Below are 22,509 nucleotides of genomic sequence, written 5' to 3' on the forward strand. Positions count from 1 at the left end.
CAAACCACAACGTACCCCTGATAATATTGAGTGTCTATTCGTCTTCTAAAAAAATCTACTACATAATTTCCTGTTCCCTGACCTACAGAAACCATGAGATTACAAATGTGTGTTGTGTTAAGTCATGTTAAGTTTTGTCCATGGGGGATCATTTGTTATGCACAGATAGAGAACCAATACAGGTTTGGGTATTAAAGCACGGAGAGGTAAAGAAACTTGCCCCTGATCACACAGCTAGAAAGGGGCAGAGCTGGGATCTAAACTCAGGCTGCCTGACTCGAAAGTTCATGCACGTAACCATACTGCTCTGATGCTTTTTAAGCCCATCACACTCACACAAATATTCTAGGCATCTCTAGCCTTTACAAATGTCCCTAGCACTCTTCTCTGGGCCACCTTACCTGCCTAGAACTCATGTATTCACCGCCAGTCAGACAGCCCTTCCAGGACCTCCTGCTCCCACTCTGGGGTCCCATAGCTCCGCCCCTCCCCTGTCCTACTCTGACTCCCCTGGGTCATCCCATCTGGGGCTGGCACTGCCTGGACCTCAAGACTGGGAACTCTGGAAGGGTTCCGAACTCTGGATCCGATTTAGAACCTTGTCCCTGTGTTCCCCAACATGGAGCCAGGTGTGCTAGGATCTGCCAGAAACCGTGACTTGTTTATGATCAATTTCATCCTTTACCAAGTACATATGTCTCTGGAAGAGGGTGCTAATTATAGCTGCCCTTTCCTGGGAGCCTGTATGCACCGGCTCCAGTTTAAATCTTTTATACACATGAGCTCATTCAGATGGCACATCAGCGCTGGGAGGTGGGCTCTGTCGATGGCCCCATGTCGCAGAGGAAGGAATCCTGGCTGGGAGCAGGGAGCCTCTCATCCACCGATACTCTGTTCCTGAGTAGACCCCCCGCCCCCGAGAGAGGCCCACTACCATGACCTCGGGGTCACCAGTCCCCAGTCTGCACCCTGGACAGTTCACTCAGAAGGCAGGTTCCTGGGCCCCACCTCAGACACACCAGCTAAGGAGATCTGGGTAGGGCCTGGGAATATGCATTTTTACAAATTCCCAGGAGATCTCGTGGCCCCTTGAGTGTGGTTCTAGATCACACTCAATCCAAAACACTTGACATCATCCTTAATTCCTCTCTTCTCCTTAACCCCTCCATCTAGTCCAGCCTCAGGGACTGTCGACTTGACCTTTGGAATGTATCCGGAGTCTGACCCCTTGTTGCCATTGCTCCAGTTTAACTAACCTGCCATTGTCTCCTCCCCGGACCCCTGCAGTCACCTCCTCTCTGGTCTCCCTGCTTCAGCAACTTGCCTCCCTTGGGCTATTCCCTAGGTCAGCTCATGTCCCTTCTCTTCTCAGAGCCCTCCAGTTGTTCCCAGCTCATTCCAAGTAAAAACAAAGTGCTTACCTTGACCACAAGACCCAGAAGGATACAGCCCCCTCCCCTCCTTGATCTCACCTCCCTCCCTCTCCACCTTACTCCCTCTACTCCATACATACCTCCTTGCTGTTCCTTGGACACACCTAGTATGCTCCCACCTCAGGACCTTTGCACAGGCTGTGTCCCCTCCCAGAATCCCCATGGCTCACTCCCTCTATTCCTTCAAGTCTTTGCTTAAATGTAACCTTAGCAATGAGACCTTCCCTGGCCACTTTGTTTAATAGCATACCAGCCCCCAGGTAGCCCTGATCTCTTTCACCTGCTGTCCTGTTTCTGTTTTTAGAAAAATATTATATAATTTACTTATTTCCAACATATTATATCATTTACTTATTTACTGTGTTTGTTATTTGTCTGTCTGTCTTTGACTGTAAAATACCACCCTACAGAGGGTGTGGACTCTGCTTCGTTTACTGCTCTGTTCCCAGCACCTGACATTTGCACACAGTGAGTGTTCCGTAAATATCTCTTGCGTGATTGAAATAAACCCTTTAAGAAATTCTGCTTAAGGATGCCTGGGTGGCTCAGTCAGTTAAGCGTCTGCCTTTGGCTCGGGTCATGATCTCAGGGTCCTGGGATCGATTTCTGCATCAGGCTCCTCGCTCAGCAGGGAGTCTCCTTCTCCCTCTCTCTCTGCCCCTTCCTAGGCTTGTGCTCTCTCTTGCTCACTCTCTCCCAATCTCAAATAAATAAATAAAATAAAATCATTTTTAAAAAATAATGAAGATTCTCTCTCTCTCTCTCTGCCCTTCCCCCCACTCACTAGCACTCTCTTTCTCTAATAAATGAGTAAATCTTCAAAAGAAAACATGACTATAAAAAAAAAGCAAGGAAGGAAGGAAGAAAAAAGAAATTCTGTTCAAGGGGTGCCTGGCTGGCTCGGTTGAAAGAGCATATGACTGTTGTGATCTCACAGTCCTTCAAGCCCCCGTTGGATATAGAGATTACTAATAATAAATAAATAAACTTATTTTCTGTGTGCTCTGTATTTTACTTGATCTCTTTTATCCTATGCTGATTTATAATACAGAATAATAAATAAATAAACTTCAAAAAAAGAAATTCTGCTCAAGCTGGTAAGATGATGGGAAACTTTTGCTTCCTGGTTACTTTTACAGGCTGCTTGCATTTTCTAAAACAAAAATCATGACCTTATAACCAGGAAGGGAGAAAAGGCCACTGAAGCTGTTTTTTACACATTATTTCCTTTTCAGATTAAAACAATTTTAATTACGCAAGGTGGGAAAAAATTCAAGTAAGAGGGTAATGTTTCCTTTGACCTGCACCTTCCTTCCCAGGTCCCCTTTCAGATGGATCACCTCATAATATTTTGGTGTGTACTCTTCCAAAAACATATACTATTTATTGACATCTGGGAGCCCCCACCTGTGTTTGTAAATAAAGTTTTATTGGCACACAGCCACGCTCATTGGCTGATGCATCTATGGCTGCTTCCACACCACCAGGGCAGAGCTGAGGAGTTTTGCTAGAGATTATACAAGGCTCGAAGATGTAAATATTTACTATTATAGACTTTACAGGAAAAGTTTGCCACCCTCTGATTTATATAGATAGATAAACAAGTAACTGAAAAATATTTCCTGTGATTTCTTGTGTTTAGGAAATAGGATCATACTTGGTATACTGCAATTACTGTTCTTTTTGTTTTTTAAGATATTCATGTGTTCACTTATTTGAGAGAGAGTGAGAGCAAGAGAGATCACAGAGGCAGAGGGCACAGACTGGTCGCTGAGCAGGGAGCCCGACGTGGGGCTCAATCCAGGATGCCAAGATCACGACCTGAGCCAAAAGCAGATGCTTAACTGACTGAGCCACCCAGGGTGCCCAGAACTTACTTTTCTTATTTAACAATATGTCATGGGGAACTTTCTGGACCCCTATATTTAAGTTCACTCTAATCTTTTTCACATCTGCATGGCATTCCAACATCAGTCTGTAGGACCACTGACCTGTTTCCGAATGGGGCTTTCCATGGTCTTCCGTCGTGCCCTTCTACAAATGACAAGCCAGCAAACACCCTTCCTGCTTCTTCATGTACATGCACAGATATCGCTGAGTCAGCATATAAAGCAGCTAAGCATTTCATACATGTTGCCAAACTGCCACCCACAACAATCCTAGTTTCCTTTTCAGGAAAGAAACCAACCAGTCAGGTATTTATGATGGGCTAATCTGCCACAGGTCCCATACCTCCGGGAGGTCCACCTGTAATTTCCTGACCCTCGAACACACTCAGTTTTTGCTCAATCCTTTGAACTGACTGGTCCTTCTCCACCCTGTCTACCTGGCAAAATGCTGTGAGGGCCTCAAGATCCAGCCCAGATGATCAGATGGACTTTTGTGGCATTAATTGTGCACTGATTCCAGAGCCCAGCAACCGCGTTTCCAAGTACCCACAGAACTCGAACTCAGGTGATATACGAAGGTGTGTCCAAAACTGACCAAGGCCGCCTTACGGGTGGGACTGGGAACACAGAGACCATCACGATCACGGGCCCTGCTGCTTGGGGAGTGGGTAAGTAAAAGGGAGTGGATTCCCCCAGGTGTTCTAGAAGCAGTAAATCAGTGTTACGTATGACAATGGGCGACATAACGCTGAGTGGAAAAAGTAAGAAACAGAACTGGGTCCCACGGCACAATTTAAAAGATAAAATGCATCTTTCATATCAATGTAGAGGATAGAGTTACACAAAGAGACTGGCTGGTTTGCAGGTGTTAGCTCATACCCAGAGAGGCATGAACGCAACGTGTTGGGTTTGTCCAGGAGTGGGGCCAGTGGACTGAGAGGGTGGGCGGAGAAAAAAGAAGGAAAAACAGGGATACGGACAAAGGACAGCAAGACAAGAACTGAAAATATGACATAACTCTATGTGCCCAGCTTCGCACATACCCATCGACAAAGGATCCATCTCAGGGGTCCCTCTCTTCTTGGAGACCCCCCAGCCTTCCCCAGCCAGAAGCAGTCACCCCGGCTCTCAGTTCCCACCAGCGCCTTTGGCTGCCTCCGGTAAATCATGCATTTCCCTAGACTGAGACTCTGATTGTCTCTCCAACCATCACACACATAGTCTGAGGGCAAGAAACCAATCGGTGCTTCGATTTTCCTAATCCACAAAAAGGGGAATCATGACAATGCTAAGAGTATCCACCCTAGTTGCTGGAGGGTTAAATTGATTCCTACCCTGTGCTTAGTGCAGGGATTCTAGCATGTTGCAAATACTCGATAAATGTCGCCAGCTACTATTACCATATTAATATCATTGCTATTATTGAGATGGGCTTCCCGACATTGGGAAAGGTCTCCCCTCACCCCCCCAATGCCTCCTTTTCCAGGAAGCCTTCCAGGATTTCTTGTAAGGAGCCCTGCCCATGCCTGTGGCCCCTCATGGGCAGCCTCTTCCCCCAGGTGCCGGCATTGGCTGCTCACCTGCTGGTCTCTCCCACCGGCCTGGGAGCTCCTCGATGGCACAGACCTGAATTGGGTCACCTTGCCTTCCTTGGATCCCAGCATAGCCTCCAGTGTCTCTCAGGCCTCCAGAATCATCTGCCCACCTGAACGGAACGCAGGCTGGGAAAGCAGATAAGGCAGGTGTATAATTAACGAATATATGACAGGCTGTATATGTTAACAGCCTGGTGACAGGATAGAAACTGTAAGTGCTGAGAGTCCCAATCTGGTTTCAGATCACCTCCTGCCCCCCGCCCCCCACCGCTCGCCTTCACGTTCCCTGCACTCCAGCCTCGTGGTAGATACACCTGCCCCAGGACCCACCTCCAAGCCTCAGCCCAAGCCAGGCAGTGCCCTCACCTTGGGATGTCCTCCCTGCCCCTTCTCACATGCAGACTGTGGCACGAGATGAGATTTGCACATTCAGGGCCCACACCTAAGCCTTGGGAGCCTGCCTTCCTGCACCTGCCCTCCCTGCCTTCCCGTTCTTCCCTCCTCCAGCAAATAAAACCTAAAAGCTCTTCCACAGAATCATTGCTGTTTTTTTTAAAGTCAGGCATTTTGAGGTATAATCCATATGCAAATGTATAATTATAACACAGACACCTATATCAGGGAAATTCGCCCTTTTTAGCACACGGTCCTGGGGGTTCTGATAAATGGAAAGAGAGGACCAAGGTACAGGGCAGAGCCATCAGCCCTGAAAGGCCCTCGTGACATTTGTCTGGTTGCTGAGGTCCGCGGCGGCTGGGGCTCGATATGTGAGCACATTCGTGTCTTTCTCTTTAAAAACAAAACCAAAAACGAGGGCACAGAACTCGACAATGCGGATGTATCCAAGTTTATTCCAGCCAATCCATGGTGGTGGGGGGGTTGATGGGCACGTAGGCTGTTTCCTGGGTTTTCCTATTATAAACAAGGAGACGAGAGGAAAGATGAATGTTCCCACTGAATCCTTCTTGTGAACACAGACCAATTGTCTCTCACTAGGGTAGACACTAACAAGGCTAATGGCTCTTGGGATGTGCATTGTTCCGTAATATTTTACTATGAAACATCTCAAGCATGTAGAAATGTTGCAGGCAGTGGCGGGGGGGAAGTGCCCGGTGGACACAGGGGTAGCCCCTGGCTACATTCTACACTTGGCATTTTCTGTATTTATTTTATGACAAATATATCCATGTATCCCTCCCTCTATCTCAGCGGTTCTGCTCCAGGGACAAATCAGGCCGCTCAGAGGACATCTTGCAATGTCTGGAAACAGACTCTTCTATTGTGATGGACTGTGGAGGGGAGGAGAGGTGCCAGGCCCCATCCTACAGTGCTTGGGACGGCCCCCATGACAAAGAATGACCTGGCCCTAAGTGTCCATAGTACCAAAGCTGGGAAACTCTGCTGTCTCGCCACTCCTTAGAATACTTCGCAAACTTCAGACACTTTAATTCTAAATAATTCATCACACATTTTATTAGCTACAGTTCATTCTCGGTTTATGGTTCCCTTTGGAGGTAGAATTCACAAACAGTAAAATGTAAAGCTCCTAAATATACCAGTCCATGACTTTGGACAAATACATATACAACTATTAGAAAATACAGGGCAGGAGTGCCTCCCTGGCTAGCTGAGTTGGTAGATGGTGCGACTCTCAATCGCGGGGTTGTGAGTTCGAGCCCCATGTTTGGTATAGAGATGACTTAAAAATAAAATCTTAAAAAAAAGAAGAAGAAGAAGAAAATACAGAACATTTCCACACCCCAGGAAGTTACCTTTGCTCCTTCCCTATCAATCCCCACCTTCGTCCCCACCACACCACTCCAGGCAACTACTATCCTGATTTTTATCACCATTGATGACTTTTGTTTGTTCTAGATCTTTTTATAAATGGAATCCCAGTGTGGGTGATCTTTTGTGTCTGGTTTCCTTCATTCTGCAAGACGCTTTTTTTTTTTTTTTTTTTTTTTGAGAGAGAGAGAGAGAGCACAATCAGGTGGAGGGTTCAAGGGAAAGGGAGAAGCAGGCTCCCCACTGAGCAGGGAGCCCGATGCGGGGCTCCATCCCAGGACCCTGGGATCATGACCTGAGCCAAAGGCAGCCGTTTAGCTGACTGAGCCACCCAGGTGCCCCTGCAAAATGGTTTTGAAACTCATCTGTGTTATTGTATGAGTCAGTTATTTGATATGAGTATTATTCCTCTGTATGAATGTACCCATGACTTTATCCATTTTTCTGTTCGTGGATAGCCAGCATATTTGCAGTTTGGGACTATTGTGAAGAAACCTGCTTCCAATACTCTTACACCAGCCTTTCTGCAGGTGTACATTTTTATTTCTCTTGAGGAAACACCTGAGTGAAACTTCTGAGTCATGAATTGGTGTGGGTTTAATTTAGAAGAAAATGCCAGACTTTTCCCCCACGCTGACTGCGGTAGCTTGCCATTGTTGCTGTGACAATTTCTCACAAACTCAGTGACTTAAAACAGTAGAAATCTATTTCCTTCTAGATCTGGAGGTCAGATGTCCGAGGTGGGTCTTACAGGGCTAAAATCAAGGTGCCATCAGAACCATGCCCTTTCCAGAAGGTTCTAAGGGTGAATTTGTTTCTCTGTCCTTTGCAGCTTCTCAAGGCTGCTTTTATCCCATGGCTCATGGCCTCAGCCCTCCAACATCTGCTTCAGCCAGCACATTTCCTTCTTCTGACCCTGACCTTCCCAATTCCTTCTTACAAAGACCCTTGTGATGATACTCAAGATAATATCCAGGATGAAACCCAAGATAATTGCCTCAACTCAAGACCCTTATTGAATCTCATCCACAAAGTCCCTTTTACCACATAAAGAGATGTTCAGTTTCTGGAGATTAGACTGTGGACATCTTTCTTATCAGATTATTATTATTATTATTATTATTACTAGATATTATTATATGATTAGATAGCATTGTGATGGGATGAGATGAGATGCGATGCTTTTCTTTTTCCCACCAACAGTGTTTGAGAGTTCCGGCTGCTCCCCATCCTTGTGACATTTAACACTGTCTAATATCCGCCATTGTGGGTGTGTTGTGTCTCGCTGTGGTTTTTAATTTGCACTTCCTTGAAGACTAATGATGTTGAACATTTTCTTCATGTGCTTATTGGCCACTTGTAATTTCTCCTTAGGGAAGTGTCTATTCAGATATTTGGCCCATATTTTGAATCAAGTTGTTGGTCTTTTTTCACTGCATTCCAAGAGGGATACATGCCTTATTTATTTCTTTGACAGAGAGAGACAGTGAGAGAGGTAACACAAGCAGGGGGAGCTGAGCAGGGAGCCCGATGTGGGACTGGATCCCCAGGACGCTGGGATCATGACCTGAGAGGAAGGCAGATGCTTAATGACTGAGCCACCCAGGCACCCCACCTTTTTTTATTTGACTCATTCACTTTATACTCCCGACACCCACACAGGGAGTTCCCAATGTACCCCTCTTTTTTATTCTTCTCTCCCTCTTCAGCTCCCACTCCCCTGCGACCTCAGCAATCCTTGAGACTTTGTGCCTTTAGGGAAAACAAGGCAAATTTTTACAGTTCCTGGGGGAAGGGAACCTTAGTTTTGGGGTCACACTGTCCAACATGGTAGCTACCAGTCACATGAGTCTGTTCAAGTTTCAATTGAAACCTAAATTGAAAATTAAAGTTCCTGGAGTTTCTGGCTGGCTCAGTTGCTGCAGCGTGTGACTCTGGATCTGAGTCCTGAGTTCAAACCCCAAGTTGGGGTCAGCGGTACCCTTAAAAAAAATTCAGGGACACCTGGGTGGCTCAGTCAGTTAAGCTGCTGCCTTTGGCTCAGGTCAGATCCCAGGGTCCTGGGATCGAGACCCACCTCAGGCTCCTTGCTCAGCAGGGAATCTGCTTCTCTCTCTGCCTCTACCTGCCACTCTGCCTGCTTGTGTGCACTCTCTCTCTGACAAATAAACAAATAAAATCTTTAAAAAAAAATCAATTCCTCAGTCTTGCTAGCCATATTTCAAGAGCTCAGGAGCCACACGAGGCTGGTACCTACCATTTCCAAGGCACAGAAAAGCATTTCGATCATCACAGAAAGTTCTGTAAGTTCTACCGGGAAATCAACCCGTCTCTTACAGAAGTAACTGCATTTCCTAAGATGACAGAGATGCATTATTGTGCCAGACAGCTCAGCCTTACCATTGGGGGTGAGGAAAAGAAGAAAGAAAGAAGAGGCAAGAATGAGGGAAAAAACATCCAACCATAATAATAATAGTCTGGCACTTGGTAGGTACTCATTACGTTAAAAAAATACACACAGAACTGCCAGCTAATGAGTATTTACTGAGTGCCAGGTACTTTCTTGACCATGTTATCTGACTTATGTTTATCCTCAGAGAAAGAGGAGGAGCAAGAGAAAAAGACACTCCAGCCAAGCCCTTTCTTTCCCAAATTGCAGAGGGATTAACTCTTAACTTCCACATACCACTTGGAGCCAACCATCCAGGAAGTCTTTCTCCCTTCCTTCATTTCCTTCCCTTCCCATCCCTTCCCTTTTCTTTCCTTTTTTTTTTTTTTTTTTTTTTTTTAGGGAAATCTTTCTTAAATATGCCATGCACATTGGGTATCCCAGCTGGCTCAGCTGGAAGAACATGCAACTCTTGATCTTGGGGTTTTGAGTGCAAGCCCCATGTTGTGTGTAGAGTTTACAAAAAGAAAAAAAAAATGTGCCATATACTTACACTAAATGGGGTTTATTATCTTTCCTGCCAAACCTGCTCTAATACCTGTATTCCCCCTCTTGATAAATGGCCTCTCTGTATATCCATATATCTAGGTTAGATAACAGGAGCACCCCCATCACTGTCTCTCTCTTCGTTCAACCCTCCAGCAGCCCACCCCCACCCTGCCTTCTCACCATTCTCTTGGCCCAGCCTCAATTCAGGCATCCTTCCCTCCAACTTGAACACTTACCCTTCCAGGTTTCGAGGTTCTCCCCTCTGGATTGTCCTCCATATGGCACCAGATGGTCTTTATAAACCCAGAGCTGACCCTACTCGTCCCCTACTCACAGTCCTCCCATGGCCCCCCAGTGCTTCTAGGACAATATCCCAGCCCTTCAACTGGCATCAGAAATAATCGCTTTCATCTTTGCACAAATACTGCTCCCATTACCCAGAATTCTCTCCCCCTCCCCTCGTGAACTCCTATTCATCCTTCAAATACCCGACTCAAATATCCCTTCTCCCAGGAAGCCTTCTCTGACTCCCTCAGACAGATCAGTATACACCTCCTGTACCCCTGACGTACCCTTCAAGAACTTAATCACCCACTGGTCTCTCTCCGTTGTGAATCCTGGCTACTTTTCAATCTTCCTCATGAGAGTGTGACATTCCAGCAGGGAAAAGTCTTACTCATCTTGGTTGCCATAACCTCTTGGAAAGGGCCTGGGCATCTAGTGTGGGCACTCAGTAAATGTGTGTTGGAAAAAATAATAAATAAAATTAGCATCAAATGAACACTGTAAAAAATAGTAAGTTTACAGAGGAGACACTAGAAAGTGCCTTCAGTAAGTAATCAAAATGAATATGATTGGTCACGGGACCTCCCAACATCAGGGGCCTTCTGATGTCATGCACCAAGAAGGACATGGCATCACTTCCACAGTGTTCCTGCCCAAAGCACATAACCTGGATCTAATCATAAGGAAAACATCAAACAAATCCAAACTGAGGGCCATTCTATGAAATAAATGGCTTGTACTCCTCAAAAGGGTCAAGGTCATGAAAGACAAAAAAAAGACAGAAGCATCACATGTTGGAGAAGACTAAGGAGACACAACAACTAATTGTAATGTGAGATCCCGGATCAGAAAAAGAACAGGACTGAGATATCAGGGAAATTTGAATAAGGTTCGTGGGTTGGTTCACAGGCAGTTTACAAGGTTAGTGTCATGATTTCGATCATTTTACTGTGGTTATGTAAGGGGTTAACCTTTGGAGAAACTTGGGTGAGAAATTATGGGAATTCTCCACATTGTTTTTGCAACTTTTTTGGTGACGTCTGAAATGATCCCAAAATGATCAAAGAAAATGAGCCACGTATGGCAAGAACTTTACACACAACATCTTGGTCTAATACTCTTGATACCATTGTCTCGATTTTGCCAATGTAGGAACGGGCTCAGAGAGAAAGAAGCAAGGGGCAGAGCTGGGGCCTGAGCCCACAGCATTTCACTCCAGTGCCTGCATTCTTAAAAATCCAACAGGAATTTTTTTTTTTAAGATTTTTTTTATTTGTCAGAGAGAGAAGGAGAGAGAGCGAGCACAGGCAGACAGAATGGCAGGCAGAGGCAGAGGGAGAAGCAGGCTCCCTGCTGAGCAAGGAGCCCGATGTGGGACTCGACCCCAGGACGCTGGGATCATGACCTGAGCCGAAGGCAGTCGTTTAACCAACTGAGCCACCCAGGCGTCCCAACAGGAATTTTTTTGAGCACCTACTCCATGCTGGGAATACCACCACGGACAACACAGAGAGTCTCTTTCCTCCTGGATCTCACCTGGCAGTAGAGGAGATGGACAATGAACAAGTAAGCAATAAAATATATGATGTATTATGTAATATCAGGTGGCAGTAAGTTTTTTAAAACGCTGACCAAGGGGCACCTGGGTGGCTCAGTGGGTTAAAGCCTTTGCCTTCGGCTCAGGTCATGATCCCAGGGTCCTGGGATCGAGCCCCACATCGGGCTCTCTCCTCCATGGGGAGCCTCCTTCCTTCTCTCTCTCTTTCTGCCTGCCTCTCTGCCTACTTGTGATCTCTGTCTGTCAAATAAATAAATAAAATCTTTTTTAAAAAAATAAAATAAAATAAAATGCTGACCAAAGGAAAGAGAGAACACAGACAGACAGGAAATGAACTCTGAGAATAGTAAACGGAAGTACAACGGAGGCAGAGATTTTCAACCTCTGAGCATTGGCTACCTTCTCTTCCCCACGTATCTGAGTTTTACCCACCTGGAGTTGCTCGCTAGAGCCGCCATAACCCGCTCCACAAACTGGGTGGCCCAGACAACAGACATGTTTTTGTCTCACGGTTCTGGAATCTGGAAGCTGAAAACCAAGATGTCAGCTGGGTGGGTTCTTTGTGAGGCTCTGAGGGAGAATTTGGCCCAGGCATCTCTCCCAGCTTCTGGCAGCTTTGGCTTCAGGCATTCCTGACTTGAACATGATGTTTTCTCTGTCTTCACGTTGTCTTCCCTCTGTATGTGTGTGTCTGTGTCCAAGCTCCTGCCCCAGCTGCTTTAGCTATCTCTATCCCCAACATGGGGCTTAAACTCATGACCCTGAGATCGAGAGTCAGAGGCTCCACCAACAGAACCAGGCAGGTGCCCCACAACCTTCCCCTTTTTTACGAGGACCTCAATCCTATTGGAGTAGCTCCCACCCTAATACATACCTTAACTTGATCATTTGCCAAGACCTTACCTCCAAATATGGTCACATTCGTAAGTCCTGGGGGTCAAAACTTCAGTGTCATTTTAGGGAGACATAATTCAACCTGTCAATCCTCAACTCAAATCATGGTTCCTCCTGATAGTGTTTCTTCACTGCACAACCCTCACTAATCTGTCTGCTGACCCACAGAGCTCCTCCTCCAGGCTCATTTCCTACAGATACGTCCGTTCACTTTCATCTGTGTTTTGTGACTGTCCTCTCAGGACAGAGGTCTGTCCTCTCAGCATGATGAGGGCAGTATCAACCATGCCTAATATCCACTCTGACCCTACAGTGCATCGGTACAAAGAAAGTGCTCACTCTGTGTTTTTAGAATGCCTAAACGAATTCATTCGATAAACACTAACTGATCACCTATGAGGACAAGCTCTGGCTAGTCCCTGGGGAGGCAGCAGTGGACAAGATGGACACAAATCCTGGCCCTTGTGGATTTCACATCCCACTGGGGAGAGAATAAACAAGATAAATAATAAGTCAGATGGTAACACACACTGGATCCTTTTCCTAGGGCTGCCATGCAAAAATGCCATGAGATTGGGTGGCTTAGAACAACAGACATGTGTTATAGGCCTATGGTTGGGGAAGCACAGAAGCCTGAGATCAAGGTGTTGGCGGGGCCATGCCACCTTCAAAAACCAGAGGAAAGAACTCTTCCTTGCTTCTTCCCAGCCTCTGATAGTCACAGGCGACCATTGGGTGGCCCAGGGAAGGTCTCTCTGTGGAGGGGACACTAGAGTCACAGCCTGAAGGAGAGGAGTTAACAACGCTCTCTTAGGAATGATGAATGTAAATTTCATCACCTGACATTTATGACATTTCCCTTGGCATCTCCGAGGTATTTTAACTTGTTTTTTTTTTCTTCTTCTTCTCCCTGCTCATTTCTTGGTTTGAAACTGGAGAGATGAAGAGGGAGTCGTCAGGGAGGCGTGGTTCTCCTAAGAATCTGAGAATTTTTCCACCACGTCGAATTCACTCCATCAGCGGCTCTGAGAAGCTCCAACAGCTGCGAGGCTGAGAAGCCGGTCAGATCCCACCTCCAGAGAGAGGCCGGGGGCCCCTCTGTTGTGCACCAGCTGCCATGGGAGATCGCAGACCATGCCAGCCAACGCCCTTGCCAGCCTTTGTTTGGAAGAACACGCCCACAAAAGAGGCTCTTGCCTCCTGAGTGCACAGGAGGCAAGGCTTTATCACAAAGTGAGCACGCTGGGGAAGCCAGATTCAAAAGCAGAAAACTCCAACCCCATCCTCACTTGAAACACATAGAGGCCAACATTCTTGGTCTCGAATTCCCTATAAAGGGAATTGTACGGCCGGTTTTCCTTTGGCTTTACGTAATGTACCCACGTGGGCTTATGTTGTAGATTGTTTATGCTCATTTCTGTGCCTCAGGGGTTGGCAAACTACAGCCTGGGGACTAAAACCGGCCTGTTGCTCATTTTATAAATAAAGTTTTATTGGAACACCGCCACATCTCTTCATTCACAGTTATCTATAGCTGTTTGCTACAATGGCCGTGGCAGAGACCATATGGCCCAGAAAGACGGAAATGTTTACTATCCAGCCCTTAACAGAAAAAGTTTTTCAACTCCTGCTGGATGGCATTCCATTGTACAAATACAACACTATCTTTTTATTCATCCAACTGTGAATGGGTGTTTGTGTGGTTTCCAGTTTCGGTTTATTACAATAGGGCTGCTAAGAACATTCTAGTCCGGAGGTTGTTAAATGTTTTCTGTAAAGGGCTGGATAGTAAATATTTTAGACTTTAGGAGCCACATATGCTCTTTATCACTTATTTCTCTAGTTCTTCTTTTTTTTTTCCTTTTTACAACTCTAAAAATATAAAGCCATTCTTAGCTCTGGGCCACCCAAAGTCAGGCCATAGACAGTATTTGGCCCGCAGACTGTAGTCTGCCAATCCCTGTCTCTGTATGCAGATTTTGGTGAACATCTGTCCCACACTGTTACTGGGTATGCCATGTCCTCTTTTTATAATAAACATTTCTTGGGGCACATGGGTGGTTCAGTTGGTTAAGTGTCTGATTCTTGATTTCAGCTCAGGTCATGATCTCAGGGTCATGGGATCGAGCCCCGCATCAGGCTGTGCTCTTTGCGTGGAGTCTGCTTGAGATTCTCCCTCCCTCTCTCCCCTTCTCCCCCTTCCCCTGCTCTATTTCTCTCTCTAAAATAAATAAATCCTTAAAAACAATTTTTCTCATTTTTTGAAAAAGTTCAAAATTGAAATTTTCAAAATTGAAAAATGTCAACAATTTTCTCATAGCCTCTACCCTGATGAAATGAATTCACAAATAATATAACCTAAAAAATTCAGTTACCTATCTGTACAGGTAATTTCAAAATATCAATTAACACACGATCAATCAACTTTTAAATATCAATTAAAAAATAAAGGAGGAACACCTGGCTGGCTCAGTAGGTACAGCATGGTACCCTCAGTTTCGGGGTAGTTATTACAAGCCCCACGTTGGGTGTGGAGCCTAGTCAAAAAAATAAACAGAGGTGCCTGGATGGCTCAGTGGTCTCAGGGTCCTGGGATTGAGCCCTGCATCGGGCTCTCTGCTCAGCAAGGAGCCTGCTTCCCTTTCTCTCTCTCTGCCTGCCTCTCTGACTACTTGAGATCTCTGTCAAATAAATAAATAAATAAATAAATAATCTTTATAAATAAATAAATAAAGGAAAAATACAATGAAAATAACATATAGTAAAATATATGAATTTCAATCTGCCAATGTTGAAGCAATATAATAAGGTATTCATAGATGTTTAGTTTTTTTCTCTCCTCTGGAGGACATGGAAAGTTTGTACTTCCTGTCATGTGACTTGCTTGGCCCAATGAAATGACAGCAGGAATACTCCTGGTTTCTTGGAGGAAGTAAGCCCATCGCCTTCTTCCTCTAACTGACAGCAATGCCCCCAAGAGTGGCTTCTTGGTTGGCCTGAGTTTAATAGAGGGGACTATGGGAATTTGGAAGAGAAGTTCTCAGCTGCCAGTGAGAGTCATGAGTGTAAGTAAAAAGCAGACCTTTGCTGTTTTATGTCTCTGGAAGTTGGGGCTGGTTTGTTACTACAGCATACCCCACTTTATTCTGACTGCTACAGGCATGATCACATTAGATCAGTGATCCTCAATGGGGAGCAATCAAGTTACACAGGGGACACTTGGAAGTGTTTGGAGACAATTTTGATTCTTGCTATGGTCTGAATGTTTGTGTCCTCCTAATATTTGTATGTTGAAATCCTAATCCCCAAAATGAAGGTCTGAGGAGGTGAGAATTTGGGAGGGATGGTAGTGGTTAGGTCAAGAGGGTGGAGACTTCACGACTGGGATTACTGTCCCTATAGTGCCCCCATCAAGCCTGTGCTCTGTCTTGGATCTTCAACTCTTTCCCCAATGCTCTCAGGTGCTGTCACACTGATTTCTTTGCTTTTCCTTGAAAATTCCAGGCTTGTTCCCACCTCAGGAACTTTGCACTTCCTGTTCCATCCACCCAAAGGTTCATCTCTGAGAAATCCCCATGACTCACTCCCTTATTTCCTTTCTGACCTCACCATCACAGTGAGGCCTCCACTGGCCAAACCATGGAAATTAGCAATACCTTCCTCACCTCTCATCCTCTGTTCCGCCTTTATTTACTTCTCTTTGATGCATGGGACCATCTGAGAGCTTATATATTTCGGGTGTTTATTTGACTGGCAGACTGTCTGCCCCTTTACAACATAAGCTGCGGGAGTTCATGTCTGTGTTATAGTCTCAGGGTCTAGAACAGGACCTGGCATGTAGTTGGGGCATGTTTTGTCTCTATGAATGAATGAATGCAACAAATGTTCCTGCCGTGCTCCTACAACAGGGATGGAGGCTGGGTTCTAGAGACCCATGTAGCTCAGATAAGGTTCCTGTCCTGGGAGAGTTCAATGTCTGGTGGTGGGAGGGTTGGAGCCCCATAGGGAAAGAGAAACAGGTAGCACAATGCAATCTGATAAAGACTGTGAGAGACAAGAGTTCAAAGGTTGGAGGGGCACACAAAGCCTATAAAAATAAATAGTTATCCCTTTTTCAATTCCTTTTTTTTAAAGATTTATTTATTTAAGAGAGAGAGAGAGAGAGCACAGTGGGAGGAGGGGCAGAGGAAGAGAGACTCCTCAGACTTTTCGCTGAGCCTGAGCCTGACATGGGGCTCAATTCCACAACCCTGAGATCATGACCTGAGCCAAAACCAGGAGTCAACCAACTGCACCACCCAGGAGCCCCTCTTTTTCAGTTCTAATACAGGGGTTAGATGGCCTAGGGGCCAGCTGTCTGTTCTATTAAATTGTTGTTTGGAACACAGCTGCATCCATTTGCTGATGCACTGTCTGTGACCGTCTCTGTGATACAATAACAGAGCTGAGTGGTTGCAACAGGGACCAGATGGTCTACAAAGGGAAAGATATTGACTATCTGGCCCTTCCCAGAAAAAATTTCCAGTCTCTGCCCTAATATCAAAAGCTAACACTTTCTGGAGTGCTTGGGTGGTTAGGCATCCAACTCTTGATTTTGGCTTGGGTCATGATGTTAGGGTCGTGGGATCAAGCCCCAGTGTTGAGCTCCACATGGGGAATGGAGCCTGCTTAAGATTCTCTCTCTCCCTCTGACTGGGCCCCACCCTCTCCCTCTGAAAAAAAATAAAAGGGAAAAAAAAAACCTAACATTTTCTGAATGCTTACTATTTGCTCTATTTTTGAATGGTAACTAGTTGTACATTTCCCTGCATGTTTTGTTGCTTAATCTTTACTGCGACCTCTGACATTATGAACATCCCACTTCATAGAAAAGGGAATGGAGCTTCAGAGAGGCAAAGTAATTTTCCCAAGGTCACTCAGCAAGGTAGGGAGGGGCAGAGCATGGAATATATGGGGTTTTGTGCCTTGCATTTTTCACATAGTAATGCATCTTGAAGAGGTGCCTGTCTGTATTCATTCTCATCTATCCCATTCTCCTATTTCACAGCCTCCTCCTGGGATTTTTCTGACCATCCCTTTCTGATGAACGTGTAGGTTATTCGCTCCTCCACCATGATTAGCAGTGCCACAGTGAACAAATGTCCTTGTGCCTAGTTCTCTGAGCTGATGTATGGGTGTTATTTGAAGGCTGACTTCCTAGAATTGGAATCACTAGGTCAAAGGGCATGTGCCAGGCTGTGACTTCAGCCCAGAACTGAGTTCACTGGGCAGGGGGGGAAGAAGAGAATGCGGAGGGCATTCAAGGCAGAGGAAACCTGCATGGTCAAGGGTGTAGGGTTGTGAGTCAGGCCATCCCTGAGTGCTTGGGTCTACAGTGAATGTGATGCAAGGGAGAGTATGGCCAGGTGTCTCCATTGCCCACCAGGCTCTGTCCTGGGGGCAGTAGGGAGCCATGGGAGGGCTATACACAAAGGAGGAGCAGGGTCAGCTCTGGAGTCCTGGAGGGAATAGATTGGAATGGGGAGACCAAAGCCAAGGAGGAGACTAGGGCCAGGAAGAGAAGGAGAGGAAGGAGGCTGAGTCTTCACCAATCAGAATTTCTTTCATTTTTTGTTTTAAAGATTTTATTTATTTATCTGAGAGTGAAAGAAAGCACAAGCAGGGAGAACAGCAGGGAGAGGGAGAAGCAGACTTGCTGCTGAGCAGGGAGCCTGACACAGGGCTCGATTTCAGGACCCTGAAATCAGGACCTGAGCCAAAGGCAGACGCTTAACCAACTGAGCCACCCAGGCGTCCCATCAATCAGAATCGCTGAGGGTATCCAATGGGTTATCTCTCCTGCTGCTTCCAGCTCACACTTATGGGACAAGGACTTTAAAAGCATCATCTCATTTGCCCCTCACAGAAAAAGTGCTGTAGAGGTACTAACTAATATTAGCCTCATTTTACAGATGGGAACACTGAGGTTCAGGGAAAGAAATATCACCTCCAAAAAACCCCCGCACTCAATAGCAATTGCTCCCCTGTCCCCCCAGCCCCCAGGCCCTGACCACCAGGGTTTCGGTCCCTATGATTCTGGTTTCTGTCTCTAAGGATTTGCCTATTCTGGACATTTCATATGAATGGAATCCTACAACACAAAGTCTTTCAAGTCTGGCTTCTTTCACTTAGCATAACATTTTCACCATGCATTCCTGTTATAGTGTGTGTCACAGCATCATTGCTTTTTGTGGCTGAATAATATTACACTGCATGAATGGGCCCCATTTTGTTTATCCATTCATCAGTTGGTGGGCATTTGGGCCATTTTCCCCTCCCAACAATTGTGAACATGCGTGCACACTCTTTCTCATGGACATAGGTTTTCAAAGCTTTGGGATATTTACCAAGGAGCAGAATTGCTGGGTCATAGGTCATAGGTCATAACATAAAGCTTTATGTTTTACTTTTTGAGGAAGATCCAGACCATTTTTATAGAGCAGCTGCACTATCTTACCCCTACACCAGTGATGCATGAAAGTTCTAGTCTCTGCACATTCTGGCCAACACTTAGGAGCACCTGACTCTTTGATTACAGCCATCCCAGTGGTGAAAGATGGTCTCTCGCCGAGGTTTTGGTTAGTGTTTCCCTGACGACTAATGGCATGAAGCCTCTTTCCATGTGCTTCTTGGCCATTTCTAGATCAACTCTGGAGAAATGTCTATTCAAGTTCTTTGCTCATTTATTCATTGGGTTATTTATTTTTTCAGTTGTTAGAGTCTGTTTTATATACTGGATATAAGTCAAGTCTCTTATCATGATTGTGATTTGCAAGTATGTTCTTCCATCCTGTGGGTGGAATTCATTTTTTTTTTTAAGATTTTATTTATTTGAAAGAGAGAGAGAGGGAGATCACAAGTAGGCAGAGAGGCAGGCAGAGAGAGAGGAAGGGAAGAGGCTCCTGCTGAGCAGAAAGCCTGACCTTGGGCCTAATCCCAGGACCCTGAGATCATGGCCTGAGCTGAAGGCAGAGGCTTTAAGCCACTGAGCCACCCAGGTGCCCCTCATTTTTTTTTAAAGATTTTATTTATTTATTTGACAGAGAGAGATCACAAGCAGGCAGAGAGAGAGGAAGGGAAGCAGGCCCCCTGCTGAGCAGAGAGCCAGATGCGGGACTCGACCCCAGGGCCCTGAGATCATGACCTGAGCTGAAGGTAGTGGCTTAACCCACTGAGCCACCTAGGCGCCCCAGCCCCTCATTTTTTTTTTAATATAATGTAATTTTAAGTAAGCTCTATGCCCAATGTGGGGCTTGAACTCATGACCCTGAGATCATGTGTTGCATGCTCTACCGACTGAGCCAGGCAGGTGACCCCATCATTTCACTTTTTTGATGGTGTCATTTGAAACCCCAAAGCTGTACATTGTGATTAGGTCTTCACTCCCCCCATTCTCTTGATCACTTCACTCTGGAGACTAATGTTTACTCACTGGTTCTTAAATGGGGGACCGTGGCAACAGCTTACAGACTTCGGTGGCTGTCACAGCGGGGGTGGAGTGTTATTTGCATCTGGCAGGTGGAGGCCAAGAGATGACAGTGCACAGGATGGCCTCTCCAATGTCAGTAGTGTCTCAGTTGGGAGGGCACAGAGAGGCCAAGGTTCTTGCCCAAGGTCACATAGAAAGTGGGTGGCTCCCTGAACACAGGTCAAAGCAAGGCAGGAAGGCGGAAAAAGGAAAAGGAAAAGCAAGCCAAGAAAAAAAGGCACCAAAAGATGGCGATCTAGAGATCAGGGACAGAGACCCAGAGAGGGAGAGACAAAAAGAAAAACAGTGAGGCACAGAGCTGGAGGATGGGGAGGACAGCTGGGATTGCAGAAGGGCAGATAGCCTGGGGGCACCTCACTAGCCCAGCTGTTTGCAGAGAAGCCCCGGGGCTGGGGAGGGTGCTGAATTTCCTGAGGTGTCCTGGCCCCAGAGGCCACCCAGAGCTGAAGTTTGAGCAGAGGTGGTGTAGCTCCCTCAGGGTGGGTGACTGAAGTGGAGAGAAGCTGGTGGGTAGGTGTGACCTCGCCCCACCCTGTGGGTGTGAGAAATGCCCTGGGAGACAGGTCACGGGCCCCACCTCTGTCTCAAAGTGACACCCAGGCCCAGGCCACTGTGTGTGTGTGTGTGTGTGCTCTTTACCCAGCAAACAGCACTGCACATTATTTTTTAAAGCTTTTTTTGCTGCCAAATGCAACACAGAACCAGAAAGCTATAGAACATGTAACATGCAAGCAAGCAACCCAAGGGTCTGTTGACAGATGAACGGATAAGCAAAATGTGGTCTCTCCATCCGGGGGAATAGTAATCCACCTAAAAAGGAAGGACATTCTGCCACCTGCCACAACAGCGAGAACCCTGAGGACATCATGCTGAGTGAAATACGCCAGTCACAAAAAAGCCAACACTGCCTGACTCCACTCATACGAGGTACTTAGAGTAGTTAAACTCAAGAGACTCAGAAAATAAAATATTGGATGCCAGAGGCTGAGGGGAGCGGGAATGGAGAATTAGGATCTCATGGGTCTGGAGACAGATGATGGTGATGTACTTAATGGCCACTGTAGTGAAAATGGTTAACTGTAAAAAACGGTTAAAGTGGGGGGTACCTGGGGGCACGTGGGTGGCTCAGTGGGTTAAGCTTCAGCCTTCAGCTCGGGTCATGATCCCAGGGTTCTGGGATGGAGCCCCACATCGGGCTCTCTGCTCAGCAGGGAGCCTACTTCCCCCCTCTCTCTGCCTGCCTCTCTGCCTACTTGTGATCTCTCTGTCAAATAAATAAACAAAATCTTTTTTTAAAATGGGGGGTACCTGGCTGGCTCAGTCAAAAGAGCATGTGGCACTTGATCTCAGGATTGTGTGTGTTCGAGCCCCATGTGGGGTGTCGAGATTACTTAAATAAATAAAACTTAGGAAAAAAATAGGGGCACCCAGGTGGCTCAGTCAGCTAAGCACCTGACTTTTGATTCCGACTCAGTTCATGACCTCGGGGTGGTGAGATCTAGCCCCGAATAGGGCTCTGCACTGGGCCTGGGGCTTGCTTGAGATTCTCTTTCTCCCTCTCCCATTGACCCTCCTCCCTTTCTTGTGCTCACTCTCTCTCAAAATAAATAAATAAAAATCTTTTAAATAAATAAATAAATAAAAACAGTCCCCATGGTCAATTCTGTGTTGTGTGTATTTTACTACAATTTTGTAAAATGAAGATCAGATCATGGCAGGCAATTATCCTTCCTCTAAGAATAAAATATGTAATTGATTTTAGAAGTCACAACTTGTAGCTTAGTTGACAGCTGTAAAATGAAAAACCCTTGTAGTCACCAGCTGGTCACAAAGGGGAACCCTGCGCCCCCTCCTCCTAGCCCCTCCCCCCATTTCCTGGTCCGTTTACCTGATCCCGTGGTTGGCTTTGGCCTGTTCTGAGCTTTCCATCAATGCAATCTCCGATTTCATTTCCTTTGTGTGACTTCTTTGGCATGAAGTCATGTGTAAGAAATGCATCTAACGTGGTGTGTGGCTGGTGACCGTTTGTCCCAGCGCCGTGTGGCATGAATGAATCGGAGGAACGTGCCACCGTGTGGATTTTGTTCTGTTTTTATGATCCAAGGATGTGTTGTCATACATGCAAAATACCGCCGATTGCATTAGCAAACGATCAATGTAAAACCATGCCACATTTCTGCAACTGTCAATTAAAACAATTTTCTTCTGGTGGTTGAATGGTCCAAGGTTGGACCGTTTTCACCCAGGAGTTAGGGGTCCAGGGCCCCGCCGGGAGGAAGGCAGTGTTTACAGAACATTGGAGACCCAAATGAACACTGTTAGGCAGAGCGGACAGGAAGTATGTGTCCCTGTGTGAAGAGGAGGGCCGGCATCGGGGAAGGTACAGCGCCAGCGATCTAGCAAGACAGTGAGGTTAAGATAGTTCATAGTTGACGAATGTCTGAAATATTTTAAGAACCACAAAGCTGCAACACGTGATTTTGCCAACCAGTCACTAGAAAACTGAGGAACGGCAATGCCCTTTTATTAATCTGCAAAAGCTCTGTGCGTTTGTGCAGCAAGTCTCCTGGTGATGGACATCTGGATTGTTCCTGGCTTTGG

General features: G+C 46.1%; 2 long non-coding RNA genes across 2 annotated transcripts; one reads left to right on the forward strand and one right to left on the reverse strand.

The window, feature by feature from the left end:
- Positions 1-5,543: 5,543 nt before the first annotated feature.
- On the reverse strand, positions 5,544-12,563 carry LOC132004887 (uncharacterized). The gene is made up of 3 exons (XR_009400669.1): positions 12,390-12,563; positions 11,919-12,014; positions 5,544-5,829 (listed from the first exon to the last, which is right to left on the reverse strand). It is a non-coding gene; the product is annotated as an uncharacterized LOC132004887 (long non-coding RNA).
- On the forward strand, positions 10,703-14,445 carry LOC132004888 (uncharacterized). Its single transcript, XR_009400670.1, has 2 exons — positions 10,703-11,494; positions 13,319-14,445. It is a non-coding gene; the product is annotated as an uncharacterized LOC132004888 (long non-coding RNA).
- The last annotated feature ends 8,064 nt before the right edge of the window (positions 14,446-22,509 follow it).

Source organism: Mustela nigripes, chromosome 17, assembly GCF_022355385.1.
Source record: "Mustela nigripes isolate SB6536 chromosome 17, MUSNIG.SB6536, whole genome shotgun sequence".
NCBI lineage: Eukaryota > Metazoa > Chordata > Mammalia > Carnivora > Mustelidae > Mustela > Mustela nigripes.